A 15,766-nucleotide genomic window follows, 5' to 3' on the forward strand; every position below is an offset into this window, starting at 1 on the left:
TGGTTGTCGGATTTAGCGCTGACTTGGAGGCCTGGAAATGCGCGAAACAGCCGCCGCCATGCGGTTTGTTAGCACACCGTTGTACAAAACGCAAGGGCTCGTCCGGGATTTGAACCCGGGACCTCCTGCACCCGAAGCAGGAATCATACCCCTAGACCAACGAGCCTGTTCGTTCCGAAAACACACTGCATGTGAATGACGCCACCGAGGATGGTCTCACCATGTACGGCTGCAGCTCACCCAGCGTTCTCTCTGGCTGTCGCGGTTGGATTGTTTTCATCGACTTCTTGTACTGCCGCCGAGCCCAGGCGCCGTGCCGCTAACGAAGCGATCGCCTTTGGTGACATCTTTTGCAATAACGACTGCGCGAATCGACGGTATCTCGGAAGGAAAGAAAGAGCAGCAGATGCTGCTGAGGACTCTCCCTCGAGCGTTTCCGATGACTTCTTGAGCTCTTATTCGACATGGCATTCAGGCAGTCAAGGGTGCTGTCGATTGTTTCACACGAATGCGAAATACCGGCATTGTGATTTTTACGCCACAATGGCGATCGTCCTACAAGTTGTATCACATGTGGAGGGCAGAGCGTAGCAGTTTCCGTGGTGTAGCGGTTATAACGTCTGCCTAACACGCACAAGGTCCCCGGTTCGATTGCGGGCGGAAACACGTTTTCGTCGCACTCAGCAAGACACTTGCTACGATCTCTACTGTGACCATTTAAATCAACTTCAAACGTTCCACCAGCAGGGTGCACATGGCTCAAATGAAACTGTTTCAGAACTGGTTGTCGGATTTAGCGCTGACTTGGAGGCCTGGAAATGCGCGAAACAGCCGCCGCCATGCGGTTTGTTAGCACACCGTTGTACAAAACGCAAGGGCTCGTCCGGGATTTGAACCCGGGACCTCCTGCACCCGAAGCAGGAATCATACCCCTAGACCAACGAGCCTGTTCGTTCCGAAAACACACTGCATGTGAATGACGCCACCGAGGATGGTCTCACCATGTACGGCTGCAGCTCACCCAGCGTTCTCTCTGGCTGTCGCGGTTGGATTGTTTTCATCGACTTCTTGTACTGCCGCCGAGCCCAGGCGCCGTGCCGCTAACGAAGCGATCGCCTTTGGTGACATCTTTTGCAATAACGACTGCGCGAATCGACGGTATCTCGTAAGGAAAGAAAGAGCAGCAGATGCTGCTGAGGACTCTCCCTCGAGCGTTTCCGATGACTTCTTGAGCTCTTATTCGACATGGCATTCAGGCAGTCAAGGGTGCTGTCGATTGTTTCACACGAATGCGAAATACCGGCATTGTGATTTTTACGCCACAATGGCGATCGTCCTACAAGTTGTATCACATGTGGAGGGCAGAGCGTAGCAGTTTCCGTGGTGTAGCGGTTATAACGTCTGCCTAACACGCACAAGGTCCCCGGTTCGATTGCGGGCGGAAACACGTTTTCGTCGCACTCAGCAAGACACTTGCTACGATCTCTACTGTGACCATTTAAATCAACTTCAAACGTTCCACCAGCAGGGTGCACATGGCTCAAATGAAACTGTTTCAGAACTGGTTGTCGGATTTAGCGCTGACTTGGAGGCCTGGAAATGCGCGAAACAGCCGCCGCCATGCGGTTTGTTAGCACACCGTTGTACAAAACGCAAGGGCTCGTCCGGGATTTGAACCCGGGACCTCCTGCACCCGAAGCAGGAATCATACCCCTAGACCAACGAGCCTGTTCGTTCCGAAAACACACTGCATGTGAATGACGCCACCGAGGATGGTCTCACCATGTACGGCTGCAGCTCACCCAGCGTTCTCTCTGGCTGTCGCGGTTGGATTGTTTTCATCGACTTCTTGTACTGCCGCCGAGCCCAGGCGCCGTGCCGCTAACGAAGCGATCGCCTTTGGTGACATCTTTTGCAATAACGACTGCGCGAATCGACGGTATCTCGTAAGGAAAGAAAGAGCAGCAGATGCTGCTGAGGACTCTCCCTCGAGCGTTTCCGATGACTTCTTGAGCTCTTATTCGACATGGCATTCAGGCAGTCAAGGGTGCTGTCGATTGTTTCACACGAATGCGAAATACCGGCATTGTGATTTTTACGCCACAATGGCGATCGTCCTACAAGTTGTATCACATGTGGAGGGCAGAGCGTAGCAGTTTCCGTGGTGTAGCGGTTATAACGTCTGCCTAACACGCACAAGGTCCCCGGTTCGATTGCGGGCGGAAACACGTTTTCGTCGCACTCAGCAAGACACTTGCTACGATCTCTACTGTGACCATTTAAATCAACTTCAAACGTTCCACCAGCAGGGTGCACATGGCTCAAATGAAACTGTTTCAGAACTGGTTGTCGGATTTAGCGCTGACTTGGAGGCCTGGAAATGCGCGAAACAGCCGCCGCCATGCGGTTTGTTAGCACACCGTTGTACAAAACGCAAGGGCTCGTCCGGGATTTGAACCCGGGACCTCCTGCACCCGAAGCAGGAATCATACCCCTAGACCAACGAGCCTGTTCGTTCCGAAAACACACTGCATGTGAATGACGCCACCGAGGATGGTCTCACCATGTACGGCTGCAGCTCACCCAGCGTTCTCTCTGGCTGTCGCGGTTGGATTGTTTTCATCGACTTCTTGTACTGCCGCCGAGCCCAGGCGCCGTGCCGCTAACGAAGCGATCGCCTTTGGTGACATCTTTTGCAATAACGACTGCGCGAATCGACGGTATCTCGTAAGGAAAGAAAGAGCAGCAGATGCTGCTGAGGACTCTCCCTCGAGCGTTTCCGATGACTTCTTGAGCTCTTATTCGACATGGCATTCAGGCAGTCAAGGGTGCTGTCGATTGTTTCACACGAATGCGAAATACCGGCATTGTGATTTTTACGCCACAATGGCGATCGTCCTACAAGTTGTATCACATGTGGAGGGCAGAGCGTAGCAGTTTCCGTGGTGTAGCGGTTATAACGTCTGCCTAACACGCACAAGGTCCCCGGTTCGATTGCGGGCGGAAACACGTTTTCGTCGCACTCAGCAAGACACTTGCTACGATCTCTACTGTGACCATTTAAATCAACTTCAAACGTTCCACCAGCAGGGTGCACATGGCTCAAATGAAACTGTTTCAGAACTGGTTGTCGGATTTAGCGCTGACTTGGAGGCCTGGAAATGCGCGAAACAGCCGCCGCCATGCGGTTTGTTAGCACACCGTTGTACAAAACGCAAGGGCTCGTCCGGGATTTGAACCCGGGACCTCCTGCACCCGAAGCAGGAATCATACCCCTAGACCAACGAGCCTGTTCGTTCCGAAAACACACTGCATGTGAATGACGCCACCGAGGATGGTCTCACCATGTACGGCTGCAGCTCACCCAGCGTTCTCTCTGGCTGTCGCGGTTGGATTGTTTTCATCGACTTCTTGTACTATAGGAACCTCACGAATCGGAGAGAGCTCGTAGCCGATGCCCTTGCTAACACAGAAGAAAAACTGTTGCTACCACGAGTCTCCGGGTGGCACATCAGACGATCCGTCGTTTCCGTGGTGTGGCGGTTATCACGTCTGCTTTACACGCAGAAGGTCCCCGGTTCGATCCCGGGCGGGAACACAACAATTTTAATCCGCTTATCGGATTTCATTTCCGGGATGACCTCACGGATGCGTATGCAGAGACAATCAATGTCATATTCTAGATGGATAGGGCGTCATTTTACTGTCAAATACTGTTGCTCTCTTATTGCACCGGTATTTGGTAACTGAGAACGCCCCTAGCTCCATTATGGCTGGCAAAATTTACAACCCGGTTCTTCAGGGCTACTTCAGGTGCGCTTCCTACTGGCTATCCTGAGCTCGCGCTACTCGCCTTGTCACGGCTGTGTCAAAGTGTGAAGGTAACTAATAATGAGAAACTCTTAGCCACGCTCAGTCTTACGTCCCACCCATTGGTTGTTGCCGTCGCTAGTAAGATGAAGGTAGACTGTCGCACAATCAAGCTGAATCTCCACTCACGGTGCACATATTCCGCAAAGACAACCTTGTTTTCCGTTGCAAGAAAAATTACCGTCTGCCTTTCTACCGAATTCCACCTACGTACTTTACTGGTGCCGGATTCTTGTTATATCCACGTGATATAACAGGCGTCTTACTCTTCATTGAGGAGCTGCAACCGGGACTGAGTTCCACCTACTCTTCAGCACGGTCAAAATGGCAGGGCTCGTCTGGGATTTGAACCCGGGACCTCCCGCACCCAAAGCAGGAATCATACCCCTAGACCAACGAGCCACCTGCCCGCACCACTCAAGCTAATCACAAGTAGTGCATCTCCCAGGGAACACAAACTTTCACGTGAATTCGCAAGATAAGCGCTTTCTGCAGGCAGCACTCACCACTGATGAGAAGAATATTAAAGGCACCGAATAAAAAGCGAAATAACTTCATCGAACTCTGCTTATGAACAGCCGGCAGTGCCTCAGTTTCCGTATGTGGTTTCTCAGGGTTAAGAGAAGGCGAATGCACTAGACAAAATAACATCGGGAAAGCAAGCACCAACTCATAATGAAAATATTGAAGAATATATTGCAAGCAAAACTTCCAGAAGACGAATACTGAAGACGCCACAGACAAAAGAATTATTCTATGCAGCAACGATCATCTAGGAAGCGTGAATTGCATGTGCCGCTCCACCACACAACTTCTTTTGATACTGTTTTACTTATTCTAAATTTTCATTACCTGATCGTCTCTAGAATACTGTGTGATTATCACGTGGTTTCCTCCTTCCAACAGCGATAGTGGTAAGTAAATCGACTACAAAATCTTTCAAAGTAGGTCAGACACCAAAAAAAAAAAAAAAAATCGGAGCTGCGTGTAGCTCATGTCATTCTGCTTCAAAGGTAATTCAGCGGCTGGGAGTAGTGGCGTACTCCTGTAATCCAAGCTTCCGGGAGGCCGTTGTGTGGGAGAGATCTGGAAACAACTACAGATTCGGCCGTTTCGCGAGCTCAGGAACGGCCGCGGTACCTTCATCGAGCTCTGCAGATCAACAGATGACGGTGTGGAAATTTCGGCAAGCGGTGGCTAAGGGTTAAGAGAAGCCGAACGCACTAAACACAAGAACGTCGGGAAACCGAAGCACGTAACTATAAGATTGCGGAATGCAGTGCAAAAGCAAAACTTCGAGAAGACCAACTCTGAAGCCATCGGCGCGCTAGGAGTTACTCCGCGCAGCAGCGATCATCTAGGAAGAGCGAGACGGGGGTGTCGCTCGACCACACAACAAATTTTTACTTAATCCAAATTTGCAATACCGGTTCGTCACTAGAATACTGCGCCTTGGTTCTTCCAAAAGCGATAGTAATAAGCACGTCGACTACAGCGTCATTTAGGGTAGTGAGTCAGACATGGAGAGGATAAAGGGCGGGTGGAATGTGCAACGACAGGGGGCATTGCAGGGCGGGCGCCGACTCCTTGCGCTGTGGCGCCGGCGGCGGCCTGGAGGGGCTGGGGCTGCTGGTGCCTCCATGTAGAGCTGCCGCCGAGCCCAGGCGCCGTGCCGTGCCGCTAACGAAGCGATCGCCTTTGGTGACATCTTTTGCAATAACGACTGCGCGAATCGACGGTATCTCGTAAGGAAAGAAAGAGCAGCAGATGCTGCTGAGGACTCTCCCTCGAGCGTTTCCGATGACTTCTTGAGCTCTTATTCGACATGGCATTCAGGCAGTCAAGGGTGCTGTCGATTGTTTCACACGAATGCGAAATACCGGCATTGTGATTTTTACGCCACAATGGCGATCGTCCTACAAGTTGTATCACATGTGGAGGGCAGAGCGTAGCAGTTTCCGTGGTGTAGCGGTTATAACGTCTGCCTAACACGCACAAGGTCCCCGGTTCGATTGCGGGCGGAAACACGTTTTCGTCGCACTCAGCAAGACACTTGCTACGATCTCTACTGTGACCATTTAAATCAACTTCAAACGTTCCACCAGCAGGGTGCACATGGCTCAAATGAAACTGTTTCAGAACTGGTTGTCGGATTTAGCGCTGACTTGGAGGCCTGGAAATGCGCGAAACAGCCGCCGCCATGCGGTTTGTTAGCACACCGTTGTACAAAACGCAAGGGCTCGTCCGGGATTTGAACCCGGGACCTCCTGCACCCGAAGCAGGAATCATACCCCTAGACCAACGAGCCTGTTCGTTCCGAAAACACACTGCATGTGAATGACGCCACCGAGGATGGTCTCACCATGTACGGCTGCAGCTCACCCAGCGTTCTCTCTGGCTGTCGCGGTTGGATTGTTTTCATCGACTTCTTGTACTATAGGAACCTCACGAATCGGAGAGAGCTCGTAGCCGATGCCCTTGCTAACACAGAAGAAAAACTGTTGCTACCACGAGTCTCCGGGTGGCACATCAGACGATCCGTCGTTTCCGTGGTGTAGCGGTTATCACGTCTGCTTTACACGCAGAAGGTCCCCGGTTCGATCCCGGGCGGGAACACAACAATTTTAATCCGCTTATCGGATTTCATTTCCGGGATGACCTCACGGATGCGTATGCAGAGACAATCAATGTCATATTCTAGATGGATAGGGCGTCATTTTACTGTCAAATACTGTTGCTCTCTTATTGCACCGGTATTTGGTAACTGAGAACGCCCCTAGCTCCATTATGGCTGGCAAAATTTACAACCCGGTTCTTCAGGGCTACTTCAGGTGCGCTTCCTACTGGCTATCCTGAGCTCGCGCTACTCGCCTTGTCACGGCTGTGTCAAAGTGTGAAGGTAACTAATAATGAGAAACTCTTAGCCACGCTCAGTCTTACGTCCCACCCATTGGTTGTTGCCGTCGCTAGTAAGATGAAGGTAGACTGTCGCACAATCAAGCTGAATCTCCACTCACGGTGCACATATTCCGCAAAGACAACCTTGTTTTCCGTTGCAAGAAAAATTACCGTCTGCCTTTCTACCGAATTCCACCTACGTACTTTACTGGTGCCGGATTCTTGTTATATCCACGTGATATAACAGGCGTCTTACTCTTCATTGAGGAGCTGCAACCGGGACTGAGTTCCACCTACTCTTCAGCACGGTCAAAATGGCAGGGCTCGTCCGGGATTTGAACCCGGGACCTCCTGCACCCAAAGCAGGAATCATACCCCTAGACCAACGAGCCACCTGCCCGCACCACTCAAGCTAATCACAAGTAGTGCATCTCCCAGGGAACACAAACTTTCACGTGAATTCGCAAGATAAGCGCTTTCTGCAGGCAGCACTCACCACTGATGAGAAGAATATTAAAGGCACCGAATAAAAAGCGAAATAACTTCATCGAACTCTGCTTATGAACAGCCGGCAGTGCCTCAGTTTCCGTATGTGGTTTCTCAGGGTTAAGAGAAGGCGAATGCACTAAACAAAATAACATCGGGAAAGCAAGCACCAACTCATAATGAAAATATTGAAGAATATATTGCAAGCAAAACTTCCAGAAGACGAATACTGAAGACGCCACAGACAAAAGAATTATTCTATGCAGCAACGATCATCTAGGAAGCGTGAATTGCATGTGCCGCTCCACCACACAACTTCTTTTGATACTGTTTTACTTATTCTAAATTTTCATTACCTGATCGTCTCTAGAATACTGTGTGATTATCACGTGGTTTCCTCCTTCCAACAGCGATAGTGGTAAGTAAATCGACTACAAAATCTTTCAAAGTAGGTCAGACACCAAAAAAAAAAAAAAAAATCGGAGCTGCGTGTAGCTCATGTCATTCTGCTTCAAAGGTAATTCAGCGGCTGGGAGTAGTGGCGTACTCCTGTAATCCAAGCTTCCGGGAGGCCGTTGTGTGGGAGAGATCTGGAAACAACTACAGATTCGGCCGTTTCGCGAGCTCAGGAACGGCCGCGGTACCTTCATCGAGCTCTGCAGATCAACAGATGACGGTGTGGAAATTTCGGCAAGCGGTGGCTAAGGGTTAAGAGAAGCCGAACGCACTAAACACAAGAACGTCGGGAAACCGAAGCACGTAACTATAAGATTGCGGAATGCAGTGCAAAAGCAAAACTTCGAGAAGACCAACTCTGAAGCCATCGGCGCGCTAGGAGTTACTCCGCGCAGCAGCGATCATCTAGGAAGAGCGAGACGGGGGTGTCGCTCGACCACACAACAAATTTTTACTTAATCCAAATTTGCAATACCGGTTCGTCACTAGAATACTGCGCCTTGGTTCTTCCAAAAGCGATAGTAATAAGCACGTCGACTACAGCGTCATTTAGGGTAGTGAGTCAGACATGGAGAGGATAAAGGGCGGGTGGAATGTGCAACGACAGGGGGCATTGCAGGGCGGGCGCCGACTCCTTGCGCTGTGGCGCCGGCGGCGGCCTGGAGGGGCTGGGGCTGCTGGTGCCTCCATGTAGAGCTGCCGCCGAGCCCAGGCGCCGTGCCGCTAACGAAGCGATCGCCTTTGGTGACATCTTTTGCAATAACGACTGCGCGAATCGACGGTATCTCGTAAGGAAAGAAAGAGCAGCAGATGCTGCTGAGGACTCTCCCTCGAGCGTTTCCGATGACTTCTTGAGCTCTTATTCGACATGGCATTCAGGCAGTCAAGGGTGCTGTCGATTGTTTCACACGAATGCGAAATACCGGCATTGTGATTTTAACGCCACAATGGCGATCGTCCTACAAGTTGTATCACATGTGGAGGGCAGAGCGTAGCAGTTTCCGTGGTGTAGCGGTTATAACGTCTGCCTAACACGCACAAGGTCCCCGGTTCGATTGCGGGCGGAAACACGTTTTCGTCGCACTCAGCAAGACACTTGCTACGATCTCTACTGTGACCATTTAAATCAACTTCAAACGTTCCACCAGCAGGGTGCACATGGCTCAAATGAAACTGTTTCAGAACTGGTTGTCGGATTTAGCGCTGACTTGGAGGCCTGGAAATGCGCGAAACAGCCGCCGCCATGCGGTTTGTTAGCACACCGTTGTACAAAACGCAAGGGCTCGTCCGGGATTTGAACCCGGGACCTCCTGCACCCGAAGCAGGAATCATACCCCTAGACCAACGAGCCTGTTCGTTCCGAAAACACACTGCATGTGAATGACGCCACCGAGGATGGTCTCACCATGTACGGCTGCAGCTCACCCAGCGTTCTCTCTGGCTGTCGCGGTTGGATTGTTTTCATCGACTTCTTGTACTATAGGAACCTCACGAATCGGAGAGAGCTCGTAGCCGATGCCCTTGCTAACACAGAAGAAAAACTGTTGCTACCACGAGTCTCCGGGTGGCACATCAGACGATCCGTCGTTTCCGTGGTGTAGCGGTTATCACGTCTGCTTTACACGCAGAAGGTCCCCGGTTCGATCCCGGGCGGGAACACAACAATTTTAATCCGCTTATCGGATTTCATTTCCGGGATGACCTCACGGATGCGTATGCAGAGACAATCAATGTCATATTCTAGATGGATAGGGCGTCATTTTACTGTCAAATACTGTTGCTCTCTTATTGCACCGGTATTTGGTAACTGAGAACGCCCCTAGCTCCATTATGGCTGGCAAAATTTACAACCCGGTTCTTCAGGGCTACTTCAGGTGCGCTTCCTACTGGCTATCCTGAGCTCGCGCTACTCGCCTTGTCACGGCTGTGTCAAAGTGTGAAGGTAACTAATAATGAGAAACTCTTAGCCACGCTCAGTCTTACGTCCCACCCATTGGTTGTTGCCGTCGCTAGTAAGATGAAGGTAGACTGTCGCACAATCAAGCTGAATCTCCACTCACGGTGCACATATTCCGCAAAGACAACCTTGTTTTCCGTTGCAAGAAAAATTACCGTCTGCCTTTCTACCGAATTCCACCTACGTACTTTACTGGTGCCGGATTCTTGTTATATCCACGTGATATAACAGGCGTCTTACTCTTCATTGAGGAGCTGCAACCGGGACTGAGTTCCACCCACTCTTCAGCACGGTCAAAATGGCAGGGCTCGTCCGGGATTTGAACCCGGGACCTCCTGCACCCAAAGCAGGAATCATACCCCTTTTTTTTTTTTTTTTTTGACCGTGACAGGATTCGAACCTGCAATCTTCGGATCCGAAGTCCGACGCTTTATCCATTTTTTTTTTTTTGAATGCTCTACGACTTTTTTTTTTGTTTTTTTAGCCACTTTTTTTTCCAATTTTTAGTCTTTTTAATTTTTTTTCTTGAATCATACCCCTTTTTTTATTTCTTTATTTGTTTGGTAATGTAAAACCGGCTGTAAAATCGTCGGGAGTGAATCCTTTCTCTTGTGCGCCTGGTGATGGAGGTCGGGGTCAGAGACGCGCCGCAAAAGCAGTGGGGCCTCTTCGCGGCACTGCCAGTACTTCGCGCTCCAAACCCCTCCCATGTCACCATGAAAGACAATCAGTGGTCACTAGCCTATTCCCATCCTTTCGAAAACAATGTGGAGCATATTACCAAATGTCTTCTTATGAGCCGGGTACTGGAGCATCTTTGCAAATTCTGTTTCCATATACATTAAAAATTCAAGGTGATTGTCGCCTCCAACGTTGTTAAAAATGTAACTGGTGAACTTCCCCTTGAGCCAGATCACTGTATTGTTTTTCGTCTCAGGGAAGTAGCGATCAGCGGGGCGGTACAAATGCTGAGGGGTAAAAGTGTGCGCAGCGGTCCTGGTGATGAGGGCAAGTTTCTCTCTGATCCACTGCCAGTTGTAATTATGGCCGCCACACGTATATCGATGACACACAGTGTCGACAAGGTGACATTTGCCACAGAGGTTTGTGTCACTTAACCCTATTCCGAAGAGACGTTCATTAGTACAGATGAGATTATGGATAACTTTGTACCACGCTGTCCGTGCATCACTCGAAAGAACCGAACAACTAATATTTTTCCAGACGACGTCCCATGCGAATCCAGGGAACTTGGATTCTATGACATTGTTCCTGTGCAGCTGTTGCCGTTCTGCTAAAATCGCTTTCGCCGTGATTGTCGGCGACCGTAAAAGTTCGTTGCTGATGTAGCTGCACTCAAGATAAAAGTTCCTTATATGTTTAAGTTTAAAACTGATGTGCTGAAGATGGACTGGGGGGTCGACACTTTGCGGCCGGACTATATTGTACAACTTCGCCGTGAGGCATTCCGGGGAGTTGGACATGATAGTTAATGTTCTGTTGACATATAATGCCATTGCTTTACAGTTAATGTCCGTCAATCCCAGGCCCCCTTTACAAGGATCCAGAATTGCTGTCTTGCCCGAGACACGAAATAATTCCCCACGCCACAAAAAATTTGTTAAGCGGGACATAATGGCCTTTGCTATCATGGCGGGAAGAGGGAAAATCTGTGCAGTGTAGTAAGCCTTGGACAAGATATAAGTATTTAATAAGCGAACCCTTTGAAATTGGTCCAGGCAGCGGGAGTGATTGGCAATCAATGCCCCCTGGATAGTCCGTAAAACCTCGCGCCAATTTATCGAGATCATTCGGAAAATGGATGTCGTCAGGACTATTCCAATAGCTTTATGTTGATGGACAGGAGTCGCCCACGCAATGCGCAACTGGGCAAGCCCCTTGAGGTTTAGAAATTTACTTTTTTGAACGTTCTGCCTCGCACCGGATGCCGAACAATAGGCCGCGAGCGCCAACTCGAGGTGTGACACATCCGCCTGATTTCTAATGATGACGCCAACGTCATCCGCATATGCGCCCACCACAGTTTTCATTCCTGAAACTGTAAGTCCGGTGAGCCGACATCGTAGCTGTCGTAAAAAGGGTTCGAGAGAAAGAACAAAAAGCAGCATTGACAAGGGACTGCCTTGTGGGACGCCTCGTCGTATTTCAATGCGCTGCGTCAACTGGCAATTAACAGAGAGTTGTGCTGTGATTCCCATCGCCACGTTCTTGATGACGGCTATGGAGGTGGCAAGAAATCCCATCCGGCGCAACGTCTCTATCAGATACGGATGATCGACCCGATCAAACGCTTTGTGGAAATCGACAAAAAGCAGTCCACATTTAATATTGCATGCGTGAGTCAGGGCAACGACGTCCCGGTATAAAGCAGCAGTTTGTAGGATGGTCTTCTTAAAGGCACAAGTCTGTTGGGGGCAAATGATTTTAGCGGTGAGCGGCATAATGCGGTGATGGAGTACTCGAGCGAGAAGTTTATAATCAGAGTTCAAAAGTGAAATCGGTCGGAGGTTAGTTAAACGTTTGCAACCCTTGTTCTTCGGGAGAAGTACAATTTTGCACTGTTTGAATTCTGCTGGCACCGGTGTTCCCCGTAAGACTTCATTGATTAGTTGGGTGAACTTATCTCCTATTAAATGCCAAAACCTTTTATAGAATTCAACGGGGAGGCCGTCAGGTCCTGGCGATTTGTTAACGGCAGAATTGCAGATTACGGCGTAAACATCATCATTTTCGACAGTCGAAGAAATAGCGTCATTGTCATCTCCCGTAAGTTGTGGAGTATGAGAGCCAAAAAGTTCGTCATAATCGTCCACATTTGTATCCCCCGGTGCATACATGTTTGAATAGTAAGCGGAGATTTCCTGGAGTATTCCCCGCTGCGTGCTGATTTTGGTACCATCCTCGAGTTGAAGTTCGTCTATGAAAGTGCCTCGCCTAGTTTTGCTGTCGCGAATAAGATGATACAAGGCAGCAGTCTCATCTGCAATGACGGATTTCGCTTTGGACCGTACCTTAAGGCCCTCCAGTTCTTGACGTTTCAAGCGCAGTAATTTGGCTTTTATCAGTTTGACATCTTTCAGGCGTGTCGTCACTGCTCCCGCCTGATCATAAAGATCCCGTAGCACACTGTAATAGAACTCGACGGTGGTTTTCCGTTCCCTAGCCCTGCGGATACTAAAGGATATTAAAACACTCCTGATCTTTGGCTTCGCCCGTCTGGTCCACCATTCAATCACACTTCGAAAGTTGTGAAGTGAACGGAGACACAGCACCCATGCAGCAGCTATTTCGTCTTCTAATTCTGTGTCCGACAATAAAGAAACATTTAGATGCCACTGGTTGCGTACTCGGCGAGTAGGTTGTTGTGGCAGATTGAGACATGTTAACAACGCACTATGGTCGGAGAAAATGACGGGAACAGTTTCAGCGTGTGTTACGTTGCTTTTTAAATCATCCGAAACATAAATTCTGTCGATTCTGCTAGAAGAGTTGGCAACGGTATGAGTAAATTTCACCAGTGTGGGGTATTTTACCTCCCACACATCGTGCAGTTTGAGGTCAGCAACAAGGCGTCGCAGCTCACCAGAATAATTAAAATTAGGAGTCTGATCTTTGCGGCCCAGAACACAATTAAAGTCACCACCGAGTATCAGTGGTGAGGGATTTCGCCGCAAAAGGTAAATGAGATCGTCTTTGAAGAACGCGGCTCGTGCTGCCCGGTGACTACTACCAGAGGGTGCATATAAATTGACAAAAGTGACCCCTGCTATTGTAAGTCCAATCCCTCTCCCCGACTCTAACGTTTCAACTGTTTGTACGGGAATGCCTTCCCGAACTAAAATGGCAGTACCGACGTGCGCTTCCGGTGAAACATTGTAAAAACCTACAAATCCGGGAAAGTCGAGGCGGGGCGAGACAACCTCCTGAAGAAAGGCGATGTCAGTCGCTGAGTCGTAGAGAAACTGTTTGAGAGCAGCGAGTTTTAAATCCGACTGGATCCTGTTAATATTGAGGGTGGAAAGCGTGTAGGATTGCAACATGAAGCACGGAGATATCTAACCAACTATCAAGCCATCATTCCACGCCAGAACCTTCGTGAGAATCTGACTTGGAAGGTGCGTCAGCATCGGCGTGGGAACCTTTCTTTTTAGGCTTCCGGCGAACAACATTGACATTTGGTTTCACCGAGTGGCGGCGCCAACCTCCCGTTGAGAAATTCGCAGCGGAAGGCGGGGTAGGAGGATCGGAGCTGACGTCAGGTGCCAGCTCCTCCTCCGCTGCACACGGTGGGTGCTCAGACTGCAAAACTACTTCCGGCGTCCTATCTCTTCCACATTCTCTTTCGGGAGCGGAGTGTTTATCAACAGTGGAACCTTCCGTTTGTTTGTTGTCGGGCTGAGGCGGGGACGTAGCCAGCTGTTGACGCTCACGCATGTCCACGACCTGGCTACAAACGGTGTCAACATCGGTCGGTCGGTCGGTCTGCATCGGTTGACATGCCTCAGGTGACAGGCGTGGTACTGAAGCTACCGCGGCCTGTTCGTTTACGGGTAATGGATCCAACTTTGCAACTGTCACCGGAGAATTGGCGCTACAAACCGAAAGCATGGAATGTTCGGAGCCCGGAATCTCAAACAGCGGTTGCGAAGTGCCATCGACAGGAGTCTTAGCCACATTAATGTCATCTTCGTCTGCACTACCGCTATCGTACGTGCGGCGTCTCTTGTGAGTAACGACACTACTTTGAACAACAGAAGAGTCTGAAGTCTCCTTTCGCGCTAGCGGTGGAAAGTCAGCAGCACGATGCTGCGCCCTATCTTCATCTTTGTCCGGGATGGAGGAACTTGACCCATCTGACACAGAAGTTTCCTTCACAAGGTCGGCCAGAGTTAACTTTTTGCGCTGCTGTAAGTGGGTTTGCAAAACAAAGACCCGTTTCGGACAATCCTGCCTCATATGTCCACTCTCATTACAGACATGACAGGTCAAAGTCTGTCCACTGTACATAACATGCGCTTTATATCCGCAAACTTGAACATGAGAGGGAATATTATGCTTAACATGCATGTCGACCGAACGCACTCCACTAAAGCATTGCAACCGGTGTTGGCTGGACCACCGTTCATTCCTAATGAGCTTGATATCCCCATACTTAGAAAGAACATCTTTTAAATAACAGTTGTCAACCTCGGGGGGCAAGTTAAAAATACGCACATGCTTGTAATCAACATCAGCATTAGAAACTGTGACCTTACTCACCGAATTGTCACGGTGTCGGAATTCAGCTTCCCCATCAAATTTGTTTAAGATCCGTTCCAGCACCAAAGGTGAAAGCAGCTTGACATAGAAACAGTATTGTTCCAGATCATAGTAAGCCGTATGTATCTGATCAGATGAGAGGCCAACAACATCAACAATCCAGTCGTGAATTTCCAGTGAGCTGGGTTGTACATACCGGGTAGACTTGTCAAAACCAAATCGCACAGTAAGCTTCCTGGGAAACATGGTAGACATTTCAGCAGATAAACAGCGGCCAAAACCGCTTTCAAGAAAAAAACAAAAGAGACGTCGACAACACAAGGACAACGACACAAAACACTAACACACACTGAACGAAGAGCAACAAGAATTAGTCACGACTTCGAAACACAGCAGCTAAGCGGAGCGCTAACACGTCCTCACAGCACGCCGTCTGAAGCGGAACTGCGTTCTCTCTGGCTGTCGCGGTTGGATTGTTTTCATCGACTTCTTGTACTATAGGAACCTCACGAATCGGAGAGAGCTCGTAGCCGATGCCCTTGCTAACACAGAAGAAAAACTGTTGCTACCACGAGTCTCCGGGTGGCACATCAGACGATCCGTCGTTTCCGTGGTGTAGCGGTTATCACGTCTGCTTTACACGCAGAAGGTCCCCGGTTCGATCCCGGGCGGGAACAACAATTTTAATCCGCTTATCGGATTTCATTTCCGGGATGACCTCACGGATGCGTATGCAGAGACAATCAATGTCATATTCTAGATGGATAGGGCGTCATTTTACTGTCAAATACTGTTGCTCTCTTATTGCACCGGTATTTG

The 15,766-nt window shown here is 49.6% G+C and overlaps 13 non-coding genes across 13 annotated transcripts; 4 read left to right on the forward strand and 9 right to left on the reverse strand.

Moving 5' to 3' along the window:
- Positions 1–94: 94 nt before the first annotated feature.
- Trnap-cgg (transfer RNA proline (anticodon CGG)) lies at positions 95–166 on the reverse strand. The gene has a single exon. It is a non-coding gene; the product is annotated as a tRNA-Pro (tRNA).
- A 709-nt stretch (positions 167–875) lies between these two features.
- On the reverse strand, positions 876–947 carry Trnap-cgg (transfer RNA proline (anticodon CGG)). Its single transcript has one exon. It is a non-coding gene; the product is annotated as a tRNA-Pro (tRNA).
- A 709-nt stretch (positions 948–1,656) lies between these two features.
- Positions 1,657–1,728, reverse strand: Trnap-cgg (transfer RNA proline (anticodon CGG)). The gene has a single exon. It is a non-coding gene; the product is annotated as a tRNA-Pro (tRNA).
- Positions 1,729–2,437: 709 nt separating this feature from the next.
- Trnap-cgg (transfer RNA proline (anticodon CGG)) lies at positions 2,438–2,509 on the reverse strand. The gene has a single exon. It is a non-coding gene; the product is annotated as a tRNA-Pro (tRNA).
- A 709-nt stretch (positions 2,510–3,218) lies between these two features.
- Trnap-cgg (transfer RNA proline (anticodon CGG)) lies at positions 3,219–3,290 on the reverse strand. The gene has a single exon. It is a non-coding gene; the product is annotated as a tRNA-Pro (tRNA).
- A 235-nt stretch (positions 3,291–3,525) lies between these two features.
- Positions 3,526–3,598, forward strand: Trnav-uac (transfer RNA valine (anticodon UAC)). Its single transcript has one exon. It is a non-coding gene; the product is annotated as a tRNA-Val (tRNA).
- Positions 3,599–4,200: 602 nt separating this feature from the next.
- Positions 4,201–4,272, reverse strand: Trnap-ugg (transfer RNA proline (anticodon UGG)). The gene has a single exon. It is a non-coding gene; the product is annotated as a tRNA-Pro (tRNA).
- Positions 4,273–6,106: 1,834 nt separating this feature from the next.
- Trnap-cgg (transfer RNA proline (anticodon CGG)) lies at positions 6,107–6,178 on the reverse strand. Its single transcript has one exon. It is a non-coding gene; the product is annotated as a tRNA-Pro (tRNA).
- A 235-nt stretch (positions 6,179–6,413) lies between these two features.
- Trnav-uac (transfer RNA valine (anticodon UAC)) lies at positions 6,414–6,486 on the forward strand. Its single transcript has one exon. It is a non-coding gene; the product is annotated as a tRNA-Val (tRNA).
- Positions 6,487–7,088: 602 nt separating this feature from the next.
- On the reverse strand, positions 7,089–7,160 carry Trnap-ugg (transfer RNA proline (anticodon UGG)). Its single transcript has one exon. It is a non-coding gene; the product is annotated as a tRNA-Pro (tRNA).
- A 1,829-nt stretch (positions 7,161–8,989) lies between these two features.
- Positions 8,990–9,061, reverse strand: Trnap-cgg (transfer RNA proline (anticodon CGG)). Its single transcript has one exon. It is a non-coding gene; the product is annotated as a tRNA-Pro (tRNA).
- Positions 9,062–9,296: 235 nt separating this feature from the next.
- On the forward strand, positions 9,297–9,369 carry Trnav-uac (transfer RNA valine (anticodon UAC)). The gene has a single exon. It is a non-coding gene; the product is annotated as a tRNA-Val (tRNA).
- A 6,182-nt stretch (positions 9,370–15,551) lies between these two features.
- Positions 15,552–15,624, forward strand: Trnav-uac (transfer RNA valine (anticodon UAC)). Its single transcript has one exon. It is a non-coding gene; the product is annotated as a tRNA-Val (tRNA).
- The last annotated feature ends 142 nt before the right edge of the window (positions 15,625–15,766 follow it).

The sequence above is a fragment of the Schistocerca nitens genome, chromosome 2 (genome assembly GCF_023898315.1).
Source record: "Schistocerca nitens isolate TAMUIC-IGC-003100 chromosome 2, iqSchNite1.1, whole genome shotgun sequence".
NCBI classification, from domain to species: Eukaryota; Metazoa; Arthropoda; class Insecta; order Orthoptera; family Acrididae; genus Schistocerca; species Schistocerca nitens.